Below are 21,126 nucleotides of genomic sequence, written 5' to 3' on the forward strand. Positions count from 1 at the left end.
AATAACGACCGCTGTCAATAATCGTTTCACCTTATGTTATACGTTTAACATTATATTCTAGTCTGTTAATAGACATCAGTTGTATTTATTAATTCTAATAATTAATTTATTAATTCTAACTTGTATCAATTTTATATTATATTATATTAGACAAATAAATGTCAGTAAACATGCAAACAATGTTATACTGTTGTGTCGTTATTAAATCACGTGTAATATTGCCTGGTTAATCGATAATATCTATATTTACGCAAGGAATATTCTGTATTATCTCAGAGTTTATCGTACCCCACAACAGAGAAGAAAAATATTGTACGATTAGAGCGATATAAAGGAAGAGATCACAACAGAATCGGGAAATAAATCGTAGACCGAGTAGGACAGGAAGAGCTGATTCCCTGTCGCTTAGTGGAAGCGAAACAAAATCGAGGAAAAAGGAAGAAACGTAAATGGATTCAACTGGGAGTAGAGAACATTAGGTCGTTTCAGTCGGTTGCAACAGGTTTCAACGTTCGCTGCAACGACCAACACGGAACGAGGCCGCAGGTCGAGCTATCACGCCACCCCTATTGTGCAGTTAGTTAAGCGTCATACAAACGCATAATTATGTTCCGTGAATCCAACACGACGAAGCGGTCTGATTCTAAAAACCGAGATCCTACAGTCGTGATTTTATGTAAAACTGCCTGTGGGAAATCTGTAACGGACTGGAAATATAAAGAGATTCGCCTCTTTTTTTTCTTCTTCTTCTCTTTTCTATCACTTTTCTCCCTTTTCGTTCCTCGCTCATCCGGAAATTACTTCTCACGACAGAGACGGCCTTTAGCGAATAGGCTTTAATACCACGCTTCCCTTTCAAACATTTCATCGATAGCACCGGACTGAACAAGACGAGATTACATAGAAACGCGACGAACACACGCAAGCTCGTCAAATATTTAAAGCGTCCGGAACTGCTTTATCGAAGCGGCGCAAGGTTCTCGAATGAACGTCGAGGGAGTGAGACGAAGAAACTGAAAAATGAAGATTGGTGCACCTATACGATAACCTCTTTTAACTTCGATTTTGTTCAGAATTTGCGATTCTGAAACTGTATCCTGCGCTTCAATAATATAACGAAATTCTAGATATAATCACCCTATGTACGTTCCATAGATTGAATCGATCTTTGATTACGTTTTGAAATAATACGCGACAGGTTTAGTTCTGATCGTATACAGAATATTATGAAGTACTATCAGGATCGCAATAAAACCGTTAATGCTATTCCGACTATGAATAGGAAAACGCCATTATCAATGATATTCAAACGCTGCTACACTGTATTCACTGTAGAACGTAAATCACCGCAGTTCAACGATACACGAATGTTATCCTGATCAAAGTGGTAGTTCATAAAGCGGCGAGATGCTCGATGCAATAACAGTTTTATCACATGACCATTGCGCAATAATCTCGAGAAGCAATTTCAAAATTTATCGTTGTTATACGACTTCATTTTGCTAATCAAGGTAGTCAGGCACAAAACATAATCACGAGTTATATAAATTATGAGCCAGAAATTTATGTTGCTCCTGCTATAAACTTTGAATCTTTCATTTTTTCGAAGGTAATTGCTTATTAAATTTTAGGATTTTATAAAACGCACCCTCCAAACTCTACTTTGCTAATTAGAAAAATAAAGTTTTAGATTCTTATCGAACTTCGACGATCCGTTCCCATTTTCCACTTTGCTCAAACGTAAATATCAGCCGAGGATCCGCGCGTCCACAGAATTCACGCGAAAGATGAATGACAGTGTAATTCCATTGGTGGAGCGTTACGAGAAACGAAGACCCTCCGCGTTTTACACAACGCGTGTACGACACGCTTGCGTACTCTGCAACGATTTTCTCATGTCATAGATTTTATTGGGAGACACGTTTATCAGAGTCACGTTTCCTCCGAGTTGGCAAGAAAATCCGGGGATCGTTACACCATTACAAGGAGCCAACGAAAGCCCGACTTAAAGCTGTAAGTTCAGGTCAAAGTACTTGGCCGCCATTGTACGTCGACCCAGCGTATGAGTCCGGATGAGTTTAAACGAGGACGAGGGCTTTCTATTGCTACAATTGAAAACGTGTCTCCGAACGAGTAAAACTTTCGACCAATAAATTTCACCAATGGATTTTTGTTTTGATACGTGTGTGATTGGCATTCGCGGCTGACCTTTTACGATCATATTTTTTTGAAAAGTTCGATCGTACAAACTATAATATATCATTCGATTGTGCTTCTCTCGCACTTTCGAATTTACCATTTTCGACAGGCGTGAAAGTTTCTCTACGTCAAAAACAATTCACCTGTACTTTGCATAGAAATACGAAGCGGAGTAATATCTACTTTTCTACGTCTGTAGAAACGAAAAATTTAACGTTTTAAAATCCTCGATTTTCATCAGTGATCGAAAGAGCTTCACTCACGCGATTCAGCTAGAACGCTGTTCCTTTATCGAAAACTAAACGGGAATTAATAGGTTCGAGTGAAACGAGCAAACCGACACGATTTCGTTTTTTATTATCACCAGTAGTCCCATGAGCGTTAAATAATCCTTCGTATAACCATCACATAGCGATTTAGAAACGATTTGTGGTAACAGAAGTAGTCCATATTTGTCGATAAATTTTTCACATCTGACCATATATAGGTAGATGTTTTTAAAGATTAAAATTTCTTGCGCTTAGAAAATTTCTAAAATTTTAAAGATTAAAATAAGGGTGGAATTCCGACGCGTGGCGTGGTTCTCGTGTATAGCCTTTGATCTTGACACGAAGCTCAGCGTCGTACGTTTCACGGGCGCTCGCGTGTCAGACAACAGAAATTTCCGTAGAAACTTCAAGTATTTTCGGTAGAATGGTAATTCCGAATCACTCGTTAGAACGTTCAACTTTTTGTTCGTGGAATCGTGTAAATGGCTGGTAACATTTTCTCTATTCATGTTTTCCGATTCAGCGTGCATCGCGTTCCGGTCGCAGGAAACGTTTTTCGGATGGCCCTTTGTCGTTATTTTCATTCCGTTTGTTTCCTCTGATATTTTAACTCGATTTGCCAAAAGTATCTAAAGCGTACAGAGAACGAATTTCGAGAAAAATTCTCATAAATATCCTGCAGCTGTTGAGCAAAGTATAAAGTGGGCGAAAATACTGGTCTAGCTTCCTGATTTTTCACGATAAGTATAATAAACGCACCCTCTTTCGTTTTTGTCCGTTCGAGTAGGGCAAGGACCAATTTCGTAAAAGAGAATCTCTATTCCTAGATAACGATAGAAAAGAATGGGGTCGTCGTAACCGGCAATAACACGGGGCAATCGAGTCCACGTGGCTTGTTTCACGGAGAATTTAGTCGCTGAATGGTGGAAATCAAAGTGTGTCCTCGTGGGGCCAACTTGGCCTCGCATTAAGTTCATTTTGCGTTCAATTTGTATCGCAGCGAACGTTTCTCTTTGTAGTCTTTGAATCGTATAAAAATGTGGCGGACAAAATTATAGCGTAGGCTCGTGCCACCGATCGTACACTGGCGTAAGAGACGAAAGTATCGGGCTGGCCAAAAGCTTTTCTAAAGGAAATTCAAAGGCAAATTTTATGTTTCTAACTAAAACTACATTATACAATGTATTGTACGTTATTTTCTACTATCTTGTGCTTCTTTCAGGTAACTTCGCCATACCATCGAAAAATGTGTGTGTCAGACGAAAATTGTATCACTTTTATCTTCGAAAAACTCTTTTAAATCCATTTTGCAGGTACAACCGGTAGAAGATATTGGATAAAAATACTTCGTATTGCAGTATCGTGGACAAATAGTCTAAGTAATATCGGGTGAACCATAAACAATGTTGCGAGAAGGTTTGAGTGCCGTTAGGCCAAAAGGGGCAATTTTAACGGGTGGTCTTTACCTGACAGTTTTTACCGGCAGCTTTTTTATCTGAAGAGTCGAGTGGTGAGAGTCGAGTGAAGTAGTCGTGAGTTGAGAGTCGAGTGGTGAGAGTCGAGTGGTGAGAGTCGAGTGGAGTAGTTGTGAGTAGAGAGTGGAGTGGTGAGAGTGGAGTTGAAATAGTCGTGAGTTGAGAGTCAACTTGTGAGGAGTCAAGTCGAGTGGAGTAATCGTGAATTGACAGCCGAGTGATGAGGAGTCGAGAGTCGAGTTGCCGAGTTGTTATGAGTTGTAAACTATTAGTTGTGATCTGTGAATTAACTATTTACACTATTTATAGCACATTACTGTATTTAGTTCACGTTAAATAACAATCGTTTCTTGTTTAATCCATTGTAAATAGATCTATCGATCAATAAACTTATCATATAGAATCGAAATCATTGAAAACCCTAATTTCTAATATTTCCAAATAAATAAAAAAATCCTATAGTAATTCTTATATACATATGCGAATAATTTCAGATTTGTTTCAAACTTTGCCATTATAATAATAATAGTCGAGTCTCATTATGGTACTAATAATATTTCAGTCTGTGTCGTACAACATGCGTAATTTATTCATAAAAGTCTACAAGTGTTGGAATATTTTCGTGAGCCTGTTTTGTCGCTCTTGTGCGGTGAAAATTAGTCTTTTAACTTGATCGAGCATCGGTTAACAGGTCGATGGGAAATATTTAGCGAGAATGAGGCGAGTAGTTGAGGTTCGAGAACGATGGGTACACGTGACTCGATCGACAAGCTTGCAAGATCAACGCACGAAAGCGCCGCTTTTGAGACTTAATTTCATTCGAAGATGAAAGGAGATTGGAAATTCCATTCTGTCGCGTGTCGATTTCACCGGCGTATCCGCCGGACGAAAGGCATACCGAACGTTGAGTTGCATTATGGTACATGCTGACGAACAAACTGCAACGAGTTCCTTCCGCATTACGAGATTGGGCAAAATTTGGAAATTAATCGCTCGAATAACATTTTCAAGCTTGACCCTCCGAACGAAAGGGATTCGATGAAAATAAAAATCGAAGATGAGTGCTCGAGACTCGATGTTCGTCAAAAATTGAATTTTACTGTGGCTTGATCGGCATGTTTCGTTGTTTTAATTGAAACTCTGATATATGATAAATATTCAGCTAAAATACGCGTATCAATAATCTACAATTTACGAAAAATTCCAAATGAAATTGTATAAATATAAATAGAAATAAAATGTTACTACGGAATTACCTGATCAATCTGATGCATATAACGAATTTGTTAATTTTTCAGATTTACTGACTCTTATAGACATCTCGTCAATTTCCGCTAGTATCCTAAAGCAACATGGATGTTTAAGACGACATTTCTTTGAGCTGAAACATCACGCACGCTGAACAGATGAATAACGAGTGCCTTAAAGTGCAGCACGCTTCTACAGGTTACGGTGGAAAAAGTTCAAGGTCCATTGATCACGTCTTACAAAAAGCACGTATCCACTATTCATACAGCCTGTGTGCGATACATTGTGTCCCATACACGTTTACCGCGCATAGTCAGAAATAAAGGAATAATTACTTAAAAATTGGCACGCGGTTAGAGGCAAAATAGATGAAACGAGAAAGCACTCGTCCAGAGCAAAAGGTCATTTACAGTTTTCCCGATTATGTACGAAAAACAAGCAAGTCGAGCATTCGCGTGCATTTTTACGCCCGCTTTTTAAAGCTAACGACTATCATTCGAACGCACTCGAAACCGTCCCGCTTTTAAATCCTCTGCTCTCGTAGCTCATGGAATCATAAGTCGGAGATCCGATGGGTACTCGCAAAAGCCCAACGATAGGTTATATATACACACCTTAAAAGGCCAATAACTATTACACGTTAATACTCTGAAACTACGCGATCGACCTTCGTTTCGAAGCCGCTTATAATCCTTAAATGAAACATAGATCGCCTAAGCCTCGATCATAAAATTAGCCGCGTATCATTTAGCCCTCCTCTTCCCAGATATCGTAGACCTTGACATTTTCCGCTCAATCATGATGAAATTACGACACAGGATAAAAGCCCTAGGCGGCAGGAAATAAAGTTCCTTCGATTCGTCTTGGGTCGGGTGCGGCCGATACTCGACTAGTCGACAGGAACCAAGAAACAAGAGAAACTAGTCGAAATTCTAACGAAATGAATTATTCACGTTTCCTTTCCGCAAACGAAAGGATCCAACGCGACGAACGACCAAATACTCTGAATTATTTTAAGGACGCGCGATTCTCGTCGCCTTCGAGAAATTCAGTGGAGATTGCGTCGGGTCAGGTATTCAGGAATTTCTCGTCTTCCTGGAATTTCGTGCAGCTGGACAGACGGTCGAATGATCGGCGAACGCGCTCAAAATTTTATTTCGTCCTAATTCCAACGAAGCGAGCCGATTGTTCTCCACCATTGCGAGCCTCTTCGTGGTAAGTACACGGCGCGACCCTGTTTTTCAGAGTGAACACGATGCGAGAAAGCGCGTGGGTGTTTTTAGATCTATGGAAGATAAATGTAGCGGAACGTCTCAAATATTGGATGATGTTTTCTATGAAATAGCACGGCTTTTATTTACAAGTTGCGCTTGGAAAAACCGAGCTTCTACTCTCGCCACGAAGTTTTAACGGATTCGTCGAATGTGTTCATTCGTCATAGTTCGTAAATGTTTACTCGTATTTGAAAATTCTAAAGTTGACGCCCGCAGGCAATTTTGTTATGTCTTTCCGGTTGTGAATTTCTAACTAGAATAAAATTTATAGTAGAAAATTTCGAATAGTACAAAATAAATATTTCATTGGTAAAAATATTCGCGATGGCAATGAGAATAGCTTTGAAGAAGTGCGATGTTTAATAAAGAAGTCGACATTATTTCTCCATTAACTGGCCAACGAGAAGACCATGTTGCAGGAAATATTTGGAGCTATTGGAAATGACACGGTATCATAAATTTCGTAATTAATATCTCCGTATCGCGGTAACCTCTAAAGCCAATCATGCATACGGTTTAATTGAAATTTCATTATAATTAACTGTTTATCAGACAGAAGTGTATTCTGATAATATTTCACGAGAGAAGAGAAATATTAGTCCTATCTGTCCACAACGACAATTCTATCATCGATAATTAGGATATTTAATTAATTTATTTGGTGTAAAATGTAGTTAAAAATTTCGGAGATTTTATCGAGAATCAACTGTCGTAACTTATTTAATTTATTGTTTCGCTCTTTGAAGCATTCATCGGCCCATTTCGATCGCGTTAAAGTAAACAATCGTTCTTTAAATCAGAACTATTGTGTTTCGCTGTTGCCAGATTGTCAGATGTGAATTCAAGTAGTATAGGTGCGTACGCGGTCGGGCGTGTCAGGATGACCACGTAAGAAACGGGCTAAAAACGCGAAAGAAATTCATTCTCCCTCCGCAGAGTGGATCCCTGATACTTGTCAACGTCGACTTTTTCATTGGACAATTCAAGAAAACAAGACAGCTCGATTTCAGTCGTCGCTTGTTCGAACGATCCATCCGTCAGAAACATCCGGAGAGCTTTCGACCCTCTCGCGAGTTTCCATGTTTTCTGCTACCGAGCCACGGGTTGCAAGATAAACTCGCGAAGCTCGATCTCGTCGAAAGGAAAACACGAAAGAGGCAGTGACAAGAGACGAAAGAAAATGAGATACGCCGGCGAAAAAATATATTCTTTTCTGCATTAGTTTCGAAAACAAACAGGCAGAAAAAGAGAATGGAGTTACGCATAGCTTACTCGGTATAAATACCGTACGACGCCCGTTGATCCCGACCATCCGCAAACGTAAAATTGGAAAACTTTCGACGAGTTGGTAAAATTGAATGACCATCGTGACGTCGTACGCTGGAGCTGCGCCTAGTTGTTGAATTCATCTAATACCGGCGAAGTAACTCCAATCTCATCGAAGTTGCGCGCACAAACATTGACCCTGTCTCAGGTGCATCGATGCCAGTCAGCTCGGAGAATGGGGGTGGAACGGTAACTAAACTCGTCTACGGACGTAGAACGCGATGGATACCTGGCGATAACTCGAATTCAGCCGTAACAAGAGAAACTTGACGAAACAGAAGTTTTAAAAATCGAACGTGTAATTATCCGCGAGAATCGTTCGGTTTTACGAGTCTTTTAGCAAAGAGGATGGACACGTTTTACGCTCGCCACCGAAGTTTGATTAGTTCGTCTACGTAAATGGAGTAGCGGCTGCGTGCGAACGAGCGAAACACGAGTTGAATTTCATTCGTGCCGCGACTGCAGGCGCTCACCTTAACTTCCATCGGTGTATAAACGACAAAAAAATCTATCGGTTTATAGATAATCTTTGAATTTATTATTTAGAGGCTGGACATGAGAGACGGGTTCATGTCGAACAACGTAGATTAGACGAGTTCCCCGGGGTATGGAATATCTCGAAGAAAGCTAGAAAGTCGATACGTTTTGGTATCTCGATTTTTCGATAAACGATACCGTATATTTGCAAATGACGGTAATATTTGGTTTGGCCTTAAATTCAGGATAAACACCGTACCTCCGACGATCAGGATTTCTTTCGAGACGTTACGTTCCAAAGATCGAATCGTAATTTAAAAATTCGGAACGCGTATTTTTATTGAATGATGTTATTTGATAGCGAAATATGAAAAGGTTTTCATGGATGCATGGGTGTCACTGGATATACATACGCATATATCGTCAAAGGGGAAAAAGAAGAGAAGAGAAACCAGGGCATGTTTATGTTTTAAAGCAAATGATACAACGTTGTAGTATTACGTTAACTAACAGTTGAAAACCGTGTGCTATGTGTGTACAGAAAAATTAAAAGCGACCGTAATAATAATCTAAATAATTAGCGAATCGTTGACAAAGTAAAGATTAATGAAACAACCAGAAAGATGAAATAATGAAACACCCAGAATTATCATTTATCAAATATCAGGATAAAGGTCTTCGTCAGAAATATCAAGAGTAACAAACGTAGCTCCGTTACGTACCTTACAAATTATTCAACGACTTAAACACACGTATTTCGTCAAATATTCCCATAGTTCACCTTTGATTCGCGCGTCTCCACACACGGTATAATCTTTGCCAAATATGTAATCCACGCAACGACCGCAAGTGTGACCGTTAAGTTTCCAGTAAATATTCTCCAAACACAGAATGAACGGTAATTACCGTCAGCACGGAGAAACGCCAACTCCTCGCTCGTAGATTGGTCCACAGGTTATTCCGACTGGTGCCCTTCCGAATAAGAGAGCGGAAGCATTGACCCTACTACCTCAGGTGCAGCATCAGGTGCTCTAGCGCTTGGTAGGGAGTCAGGTACACGGGGAGGGAAAAGGTAGAGAGAGGGAGCAAGAGAGAGAGAGAGAGAGGGAGAGAGAGACGAGTAGAAGCGGATGGCTACGAAGCGACACAAGCAGCTAGCACGGCTGCAGTCTAAAATACGCTGGGTATTCGGTGGGGGTGTGCAGGTGGAAGAGAAGGTCGGAAGGTTACAAGAGCGCAGACGCCGACTGAAAGCATCGAGGATAGTACCCGGCACGGTGCCGAAGTACCGGACAGAGCTAGCTCGTCCGCAACGCTGTGTTCGTCTAGCAACGAGTCGGTCCACCTAGGACACGATCCACGTTCACCTGCTTCCTTCGACCGAACCTATCGAACGCATCATCGCCCGCTCGAACGTTCTTCCTGAACTCGTTGCGAGCAACCCATCCACCCGGCCGAATCAAATCACTGCACCGTCGAACACGAGTTACCGGTGGATCAACCGAAAGGGGCCGCTTTCCCGCGCTCCGTATCTACACTCGGTTTTCACCTGTTAACCGAGCCATCGCGCTCTTCTTCTTTTCTCAGAAGCTTGCGTCCAGGTAAGTTCTTCGTACGGTGAATTTTCATAGAGATTTTCGAAGGTGATTGTCGCGTTCGTGGAAGATAAGGAATAACACGCGGATCGTGTTCGATTAAGGTTTGAAACGAATTTTCAAAGGGGTTGGAAATGGGGGAGGGTGCGTGACCTGACACGCGGAAGATTCGTAAGGTACATACCTATGTTTCGGATTGCTTATCGTCGGAATTTTAAACGCGATTTTACATCAAAATACCTATAGATTAAAATATTAGTTCAAATATATCGTTCAAGTACTTAAAAAATATTTGTTTTGCGAAGTATCAGCGTTGAATCGAAAAGAGGTTGCAAACATTCGAAAGTTTCGTCATGATTTCAATAGCATCGCTCTACGGGCTCCTTTAATAGTCTTTCCGCTGAAACGAGGTTCTCCGATTCATCGCATCGCTCGACAAACTACGTACATCAATGTACCCGCATAGGCGTCAGTGAAAACAGCCGGTGCTTTGACCGGCTGGTCTGTGCTGGGAACATTCTCAAACTCCTCTGGGCAACATGTGAATTACCTAAGCCTCGTGGAATATTAAATCGCAACCATTGTGTTTGCCCAGAAACTCTAACGAATCTTAATGAAACTTCCATAGACCTCGCAACGTCAGGTTCTGGCAACAGGGAAACGAAAATTCTCCTATAAAACTGTTATTCGCGAAACATTTTCATAAAACAGTGGCTCGTTGATTCGATTACTTTCGTATTAGGAGCAACTGCTAGACAAGTTGGAGAACAGCTACGTGTATCTGATGCGATATTAACGCTGTCGCATCCGATATTGTGGATCATGCATTCTCGTTACGTCACTTGACGCGATGTAACCTCTAATCTTCCTACGCAGATTTTCACAGATACACCTGCGTATTGAAACGACGTGGTTGAGACAACCTGAATTTCGATTAAAACCTAATGAAAGTTTCCCGTATCGAAGTACATATCTTTCCGCTCGAAGGCGGATTTCCATCAACGGTTGGTTATCTCATCAGCGCTTCAATTTCGGTTCGTTCTTTTCATTGCAACGCTCTCGATTCATTCTCCCGAAATAACGACAACGATAAAGGAGAGCTTGTCGCTTCTGTGTATCAAGGAACGAAATTAATGTAAGACGGGAAAGTCGGTAAACATCCCATTGGTCCCTCGAAAACTCTATTTACAGATACAGCTTCCATCGCGATAAGGTGCGAGCGCGAGACACTATGCTTTCTAGTTGCTTTAATAACGATCCGACTTCCATTTATTGCCTACAAAGCGGCTGTAAATTTCATCGTTATTAAACCCATTGCACACGTAGTCTGCCTGAAGAACTCCTTTGAGTTTTCTCTTGATCGTAGTCTTGATTAAAATCTCAGCTTTCCGAAAGTAATTTGCCTATTAAACGTGAGTTTATAGTTCGTACTTTGCATTCCCCTTCTCCTGAAACGACACGGAGAAACACATACGAATCTCGATACAACGTAGCAGGTTATCGGCATATCCCACGTCGATGTTTCCTTGTTCCCCTTCGGCTTTATCTGTGCAACTGTTCCGTCAGGTGTCGGAAATGGCGCGGTAGATTGCGCCATTTACCAAAGTCCTTTCAGACCGCGACTCCAGCAGAATCCCCGCGAACGCACGCGTGCCACTTTTAACGACACGTATTTCGCCCATCGTTGTTCGATCTCATACAATAGATTCACGAGCATCCTCGTTTCGTTTTGAATGATAGATGTGCAAGCAACGGGAATATTTATGGGCGAGAACCGTATTTTAGGTCAGGTTTCATATCAATCGAAGTTCTCTAGAAAAATGATTCACATTTACGGGTTCTTTAAAAGCAATTTCCATTTTACCATGGCAAGATCAATTGTCGTTTTTTACCAACGTTTTGGGTTTCAGACTGATTTCGTTGTTCCATAAACATGGCATTGAACTATGATCGCGAAAGAATGGCGATCTCGAAATGTGATTTTGTCAAAAAGTGGAACATGCGGGAAACATGTCACGTGTTGCTATAAACTTTCGCGTGAAAACATTGACACAAGGTAGAAATGTACTTTTCTTTATTAAATCCATTACTTAGCTTCTTTTACGACCGCTCCATCTTACAACGTCTCATGAAATCATATTATTCTCGAAAAAGGTTTTACAAAATTTTCTTAGACATCCAAGAAAGCTATTTTGATTATAAATTACGTACGTCCAAATAAGCAGAAAATGTTTAGGAATTTCTACCTGTTGTTCCTGGACAATGTACATTTCTTCCCGGATAAAATTGCACGGCGAAACAATATAAACTCTGCGCCCGAGAGCAGTCGCCTAACATGCAAATTCGCTGGATAATTCCAAACTCACGTTTGCAAAAAGAGAATTGCCCGCGGAAAATAGCTGTAAGAGCTATAAATAAGATTAAATTTAGAATCTGGGTAGTTGTTTTCAGCGAACTCGACGATCGAGAGCGTCGTATTTTGTTTGTTTTGTTTCCCAAAGTGTGGCTCGTGATCGCGATAGAACGTGATAATTAACTGTCAGGAAGTTTGGCAGAATATCGAAACTGTCCATTCGTTCCAAGTCTGAAAACACGACCGAAAAATCCATGGAAAGTTTTCGTACAATCATCGTGACGACTATTATCGCCTGGCCGGAACTCGAAACAAGTTTCTCGAGGACGACGAACACGGTGGATACGAGATAATACGTTTCACGGGTTTCTTGTTCTAATTATGTTTTTTCTACGACACTTTGAAGCTTTCCTGCGAATGGTAGCAACACGATTTCACGGTGTCTATGGTTAACGTTCTTTCCACCAAAATTAACGTATTCGCTGATCTGCGACTTTCATCAAGTAACTTTCATTTATCATATTTGATCACATACTCCGCCGGTCACAGGTATTGCCACATTCGCTAGTTGCATTTAATGGGAAATTCTGAAAAAACTTTACCTCATTTAGAATCTACGGATTTGAACAACAGGGATGAGTGAATTGACAAATTTATAGTAAAACAGTCGGAAGACAAAAGCAGTAGAAACTATTCAATTTGTACCGAATATCAAGAAATGGCAAACGTATCTGACCAGCAGGATATGTGTTCGATATGAAATACTTTGGAACTTTCTGATTCGCTTTGACCCATGTCATTACCATAGACATAAGCGAAAAATGCCAGCTCGGATCCACAGCGAATAGAATTAAAGATCGCACAGTGTTAAATAACGAAAATTTCGCTCCCATTGTTTTATGAAAGCTCGTCCTAATTTTGTTCTATTTCCAGCATCTCTCGCGATATATTCAGTGTGTGACTGGAATAACGTTGTTCGTTTTTATTCGCTGCAAATTAATTAGTTGGCGGTTTAACGTTCGTCTACGCATTGTGTTCCTACTTATGCGCTCAACTACTCGGTGTCTCTCTTTGTCCGCGGTGGTGGTTTCGAATAGATTTTACCCCATTCTTTGTTTCCCGTAACGACGCCCGGACTGAATAACTCCAGGCTATAGGTCCCAAGGCCTAGCTAGAGGCAAGAGGTCTCGTGTCACGAGCCGCAAACCGCGAAAGAGCACGCGCGAGAACGTGTCGAATACGCTTTCCTCGCTCCCAACTGCATCCTTCGCAAGTGTAATTCACCATTGCTGTGCAACCGTGTCGACAGTTGACCTGCATCATATTTAACTGCAACTTCACAGTTCATACAGAGTGTCCAAATTAAGTGATTTAATTTGAAGATACGCACCGTGGAAGATACCGTAGAAAGCTTTTCTGTCCACGTCCTAAGTGTCGTATAAAACATTTTGAAATTACATTAGCGTAATAAGACAAGACTGCCTTGATTACATCGGTATTTGAAACTAATCTGATATTTACTGCAAATATATATTTTATAAAATTGTTATACTTGTTATACTTGTACATAGTCGTTATACTGAACGTCTTGCGAGTTTTATATACATTGTTAGACTTGTTTCAAACTTTGCCAATATAATCATGATGGCCAGGCTTGGTAACAATATTAATGAAATTTCGGAATGTTTCGGATAATACACACAATACATTTATGGAGGATGTCCAAAGTTGTTGAATATTTTTGCATTTCATTGAATATTGAGCATGTATACATTGTAAATTTAGAACTCGAAATTACTTCGCGAGTGTAATATAAATTTCCCGAAATAAAGTATTTAATTTAGACATACGTGTTGGTCTTATTGTCAGAGATCTAAATTGTAAATTATATGTTCAAAGGAGATTACATGTGATTCGTGCGACAGATTGAAGCTTTGATTATGACACCATGGTGCGTCATTGTGCATTTCGGTGTCACTACTTTGATATTCAATTATTCAACGTAGGTATAGGAATTACGCGATACGTAATCTTTCAGGATAAGCGCATTAATTGGATCGAGCTAACCGGTGATATATTCATAGCTTTTCGCGAGACATCTGTTGCATCCGAGTGAAGCGACGATGTCCTATAATGATCGCGGCAAATTGTAACGAGGTTAGATTTTGGTTCAGGTAACATCATTCTGGTACATAGCTCATTCCAGCTGATATTACACAATGATCGTTTCGGCAAATTGCATTTGCTGCAAGGCAAGGTGACAAACGATAAAGGTTCGAGCATTGGTCAATAACTGGCCGTGTAAATTAAACGCGTAAGCAACGACAACGCACGCGAATATCTCATTTATACGATTATATAATATTCTTTATTATAACACACAATGTCAGCATATTGTACAGGGTGGTTGGTAGCTGGTGGTACAAGCGGAAAGGGGATGATTCTACGCGAAAAAAGAAGTGGAAAATATAGGATAAAAATTTTTCGTTCGAGGCTTTGTTTCCGAGAAAACCGACTTTGAATTTTCGCTCGGTACGCGTGCACTTTATCGCGTCTCGTTATAACGGATCTCACTGTAGATCGTTGTCTCGATAGAAAAATTAAAAAAAAAAAAAGAAAATTAAAAATCACCCCCTTTTCGCTTGTACCACCAGTTACCAACCACCCTGTATATGGTATGATTTTGATTTATGATCATGTAATATTCTTACGTTCAAAAATCCATAAACATAAATCTACGAATATTTCGATTTGAGCACTGCGAAGGATCTAATTGCATTCACCCTTTGCATGCTCGTGCGCCATTAAGAACGAGCAACTCTATTAACGTCTGTATATCTTTATATTTAGCAAGAGTTCTATACCTTCCCAAAGGTCTCGGATAAGTTTGCACCCTTCATTTATCACCAGGGAATCTGTTAAATTATTTATCGCAGCAACTTCTTTTATATAACTTCGTGAAAAGAACTACCGTGGATTTAAATAAGAACACCTCAAGATCTTAAGATCTGAACAGAAAAAATCGAACATCTTTTTCACTAACTTACGACTTCTAGCACTTTAAACTCCGTACACATTCTCTTACTATTTCTAAGGTACTATGAAAAGAGAGGTAATTAGTTTCGCGCCAGGCAAACCGCATTCTACTCGACTGCGACCCGAAACGTGGTTAAACAATAACAACAGTATGCAATTCGAATTCGTGGAATATTGTTCGCAACAGTAACGATTAATTGCGATTCGGTCGCATCAATCGGGAACAATAAGTCCGTGAAACACGGTTCGTTGAGGACGCTGTCGTCGGGAAACAGTTGTGAGAGCGACTCGGCAAGGACAGCGAGCGGACGCCTTTCTAACCATAAACCCACAGGATGTACGTGCACGACCAATTAACGTTGCACGCTAGACGCAACGAAACGAGGGATGAGGGGACCACTATCGATAATAATGTTTAACTTCGTGCACTCTGCGCGCGGACACTGCTATCGATTGCACGGAGCAACATGACGACGAAAAGATAGGACTTGGGAGGAGATAGAAGGCCATACAGATCGATTTACCTCTGATCTCTGTGGGCGTGAAAAGAGTTTCATGATCTTATGAGACTTATTGAAATACGAAATGTGGTTTCTTTATTTGGTATAATCACCCACGACTATTACAGTTAGTTAACATTTATGCACTCGTAAGTTGTTAAAATCATACGACCGGTCGTCCCATTTCATTATAATTCAGAATGTTTCGTTGCATATGATTCTATTAAGCCACTAAACGGGGAAAAGGAGTTACATAGCTGGTCATTTATGTTGTAAATCTTTTGAAAATAATGATTTCTTTGTTCAGCGATTTCTTCTTCTTTTTTTCAGATGTTCTTTCATTTCTATTAAAAATAAATTCTCTATATCACATTTACGTTTGCAAAGACTGGAAAACGGATTTAATCGAAATTCCTTTGTCTCTATAAATTTTTTGAAAGAAGAAACGATGTTAATTCACCTGGAACCGGTTTAAAAGACCGAATTACAAATTGAGAATTAGAATGTTGCCTCGGTATAGCGGATCGAATTTTACTTTGGATCGCGGATTAGGTACCGCTCGAGAAAATTTACTTAGGATCGGTATACGGTTTATCAATCGATTCCTGTGTACTTTACGAAAGAAAAGTAGTTGAGAAGGATGGTTCGCCACCAAAACCAACGAATTTTGGCCGACTGAGAAATTAGATTTTCGTTGAGTGGATAACATTTTGGTCGGTGAATACTCGCAGAAATTTACTTAGGACGGGCGCGGCGATTCAGCGAATGCATAAAATATACGAACTAAGTAAGGGGTTTCGCGTTAAGAAGAATAATGTCTTTCTCCCTTTGCTCGTCGCATGTTAGAGCGATACCGTCGCGTTAGAGAAATAATTATGGTACGATGGTTGCGGCAGATATCTAATTTCTCCTGCGGTTAGCCACGGATGTGACTAGTATTTCGCCAACTAAGCAGTAGATATACCACCTATTCGTGTAGCCTAATACATATAGAGGAACGAATTTCGATGTCGAATATTTTCAATTTCCACGAAAATATCACGTATTTTTACAAACGACGAAGTTCGAAATTTTTTTGCAGCGTAGGAAGAATAGAGAGTCAAATATTTTGAAAGAAGTAAAAATATGGATTTTCAGTAGAATCGCATTGAAAACTTGCCGTCGGATATTCGGAAATTGAAATCGCGTTTGTCGGATAATTCTCCCACCTTTCATTTTTCATATCCTCGCTTCGCACCCTTGCATCGTTGCTTTCGAGCCGCTTCGAAAAAGATTGATCTGTCTCGCGGTTCTCGATTCTGTCTCCTTTGAACATCGATTCGCCCGGTTTGCCTGCTTCTCTACAACTTCAACCGGATAGATAGCGTGCTCCGCATCGGAAATTTCGCTGTTTCAAGATTGCAGATTCATCAGGAATACGTTATAAGGTTCGCGGCTTCGTTCCCCGTAGCTCTTGCATTTATCTGGTTCAGCTATTCGATTCGCATTATCCTCCTCTAGCCAGCTGCAGTTCGCCCCGACTTGCTCCTACAATCCGCTTTGATCCGCTAGAGCTCGCGTATACCTGCTCCAACTATCTTCTACTCGCGTGATTCCGCTCTGAGTAACTTCGTAACGACGCGAGCCGTGAATCGAAAGAAATCGCGTAAGAACTTGTACTTGAGGACAGCGTTGCTCTAAACGAGGCAATTTGATAGAACGGGAAGGCAAGAAAACCAACTGAGATGAACTCTGGTTGAGACAGGAAGCTGGTGTTTCGTGCGACGCGATAATAATTGCTCGATAATCGCGCCACTTTTTCCAACCATGTATCTCTGGTTTAATTATAGCACCGCCGGAGACACAAGATTAATTTCGCGCCGCGCACCTTCTATTATTGCAGCGAGTGTTGCGTGATCCACTTTCGCGCCGCAGACTTTGTAACAACTTATAAGCGAGGTTCATCGGTAACAATTTTTTTAATTGAAACTTGCGTCGATCTATCCCGAGAGTACGCAACTTGTTAGAAGTATAAATCAATCGTATCTCTACCTTACAATTCACTGGGTGACACGAAATGGCAACGCAATTTTCCAACTTCTTTCTTTTCTGGGTGTATAATCTTCATTCTCGGAGGTTCATAAATACGGGTCCAAGCAATTAAGTAACTACGTTCTTCGAATAGGGACGATGATTAAACCGAGGATGCCATTTTTTCTTTTTCTTTTTTTTTTATAACATTCTTAATCCGTGCGGTTAAATCTCTCAAAATATCCGGTTAATCGCTTCATACGTTATAGGCAGGAGGAAAAAATTCCACAACGATATGACGAATTAACGATTCAACGATTTAATTACCAGACAGTTTGTGTTTAATTAACGCGCGAGCTGATAAATCATTCGTGCACGAACATCGAGGAAAAAAATAAATGTGCAAAAAATCATTCGGCATAATGGAACAATAGATTCTATTTCCACGTAGAAAGATACGGCGTAAAATGCCCGACTGTTTTCACGCGACGTTAGCGACGTTCCATAACGCTACGACGAAATTCAAGCCGGAAATTCGCTCAATGAGAAATCGCTTTTGAATCAACGCGACAGCGAACGATTTGTCGTGCGGCAGCTGTTGAAACTTTGTCAGTGAAGAATGATCGCGTTATACGGATTCTCGCCTTTTTTCATTTCCTAGCCGTTTAATCTTTCCACACAGAATAACAACGAGATGAAGACTCTTTAAACGTAGTTTTATAAGCATTCGTGGAAATGGTCATGGAAATGGTCAGGTCGATTTAAAGAATCGAGTGCCAAACATCGAAACATTTTTAGATTCGTTTTTGATTACGCAGTTTTTCTAAGAAAACCGCCTGAAGAAATGGCTAATTAACGGCTAATAAAACAGGTAATTAACCTGGAAAGCTTCTCTATCGTAGCTTTACAATCGGTAAAATACGACCACGAGGCGCAAAAACATAGCGCAAGTTCCACGACGTTGCGAAGTTTCGGAAACATCAGGCAGCGGTTTGCGTCCCGCGAGAAGCTCTTACGTCGATTGCTCGAGGAACTCGTCCGTGAATACGTCGATTTTTGAATTTACGACGGGCTTTGCGACGCCTTCTTCTCTTAGCATCGCGAATTATTCGGCCAATGGAACGATATAACGAACGATAATCGGGAAAATACTTTTGACGCACCTTCCAATTATTCTTCGATCCGACTTCAGACGTAGAGAAGATACATTGGTCAAATTTTCGTTGCCATTTTGGGACCAATCACGTTAACCTTGTGAATAGGCTTTTCGCGATACAACTAATTCAAAAGATCCAACGAAGAAACAGGATTTAGAATCTTGTAATCGTTTTTATTCGATAGGAGAGATTTGTGTTTGTTTAACTTTTTGTGTAAATGCTATCTTTTTTACCGTTCCGAGGTATACACATACAGATACTAGTATTTTACTAGCGTGAAGCATACGTACTATACAAGTAATACTATTTTTTAGTACAACTGTTGTTTTTCCTAGCATGGCAATTATCTGCTCGTTTTAGCTGTAGGCGAAGTTTTGGATCAAAAGTACATATTTGTGCCTGCTGATATAAACTGTAACGTAGTGTCATAGAGCGTTACAAGATCTTGTTAGCGGGAAATATTTCACGCCACACTACGTTAGGATTAAATGTTTCTTAGTATCGTGAAATAACTGGCTGGACGTTTGCTAGGTATTCGTCTCTTTTTTACGGTTCTCGTATCCGAGGCTTACTGTTTCGCGCGATGAATGGCTGCATCGTGATAAATCGGGCGTCTATCGGCTGGGATTAATAACTCTTTGATGACGTGTAACTGGATACACAGATATCGATAAGTAGGGAAAATTCGATTTTACCCGGCTTCCAAAGAAACGTTTAATATCTGGTGAAGATGGGTTGATAGTCGGATTAAAATTTCATTTTCACTCGCGAATGGGGCAGGGAAAGGTTAACAGATTGTATCGAATGTATAAGAATCGATAGCGCGTACTGTAATATGCTGCCCAGATAAATAACGTTGTTCTGGTTCATGCTTTCAACGCGTATATTCATTGAGCAAAGTACAATTTACAATTTCGCGGTATTAAACCGCGAAAATTTGAATGGATATGGTGCCCCGTCGTATTTACATTCTCGTTGTAAGCCTGCTTTAAGTTTTAAACAACCAAGTACACGTGTTTCTGGCGAATGAACATTGGAATTTGAATTACTTTCGACTCGATAGCGCGTAAGCTTCAGCGGCAGAATCAATTTATATAGTTTCCCAAGATTCCATCCGATTTAAACGAGCGATAATGTAGCGGAAAGTACAATGCCACGATGGTGCACTAGAAGGTAAACTCTCCTACATGTAAATCGTTAAACCTCTAAGAAGACTCTCTAAATGAGAAGAACGTCCGCGATTCGAAGAAACTGTAACGGAGATTTCTCTCCTTCTGAAAAAATAAAATCATATTAAACGGCGGGTCTTAATAGGAAAATTTGGTACACGAAGTACTTGGCTGGAAGTAAACCACTAAAACGAAACTCCGTGAATTTCCCACCGTTCCACATGCCGAAGTTTGAATTACTTATCCTAGCAATTTATTACTCTGGCAATTTGCAAATTAACGCGACACGTATTTAATACGTTGTTGATTATGTTCGCTTTATTTTCACTCGATGAATATTACATTAATGCGATAAATAATTGCACGATTCAGTAATCACTTTAACACGTTATTATATTTGAAAATATCTCTCCGATTTTTGCCAATCTTACGAGTTATTATTTGCCTCTCGAATGTTTAATCGATAATAACATTACTGGCCTAACTAAACATAATTCGCCAAACGCGCCACAATTTGAACACATAAACGAAATTACACGGGGACATCATCGTTTAATACAAAATCGATCAGACATCCCCGCAGAAGATGACAAACTGTACTATACAAATTGCGTTCGTTGTACGCAATCTCATCCCGATCAGTAAACGCTTCAATCTCCGATCGCGCAAATGCACGTCGAAATCCACTGAAATCTTTAATCGAAACCGATATTATTTCCGCCAAATTCTCCGTCAACTCGTAGCGCTACACTCCACAATCGACTATCAATACGAATTAAAAAAAAAAAAAAAAAAAGAGAAAGCGATCTACGTTCAGTTTAATGCCCGTTTAGGAATTAATCCCACGGAACAAGTGCGTTAAACGGATTGTTTCCACATGACTAAAAAATCAATTTTTTATGAAAGCTTTTCAATTATAACCCGTATGAATGATCGCGCGATAACTCGTGCAAATTATTTTTTAACAAACTTTCAACTCGGTCGATTTTTGTATGAAATATTATTCACGGCTGATGAATCTTGTTCTCGCGAACTGCG

General features: G+C 40.2%; 1 protein-coding gene across 1 annotated transcript in view; it reads left to right on the forward strand.

Annotated features, from left to right (window-relative positions):
* The first annotated feature begins 9,491 nt into the window (after positions 1-9,491).
* Positions 9,492-21,126, forward strand: part of LOC117205987 (ras-related protein Rap-2a) — a 28,868-nt gene continuing 17,233 nt past the window's right edge. The window contains exon 1 of the mRNA XM_033444883.1: positions 9,492-9,869. The gene's annotated coding sequence lies outside the window, so the exon portion shown is untranslated. The remainder of the gene's footprint in view (positions 9,870-21,126) is intronic.

Source organism: Bombus bifarius, unplaced genomic scaffold (assembly GCF_011952205.1).
Source record: "Bombus bifarius isolate JDL3187 unplaced genomic scaffold, Bbif_JDL3187 scf7180000007996, whole genome shotgun sequence".
In the NCBI taxonomy this organism is placed as follows: Eukaryota; Metazoa; Arthropoda; class Insecta; order Hymenoptera; family Apidae; genus Bombus; species Bombus bifarius.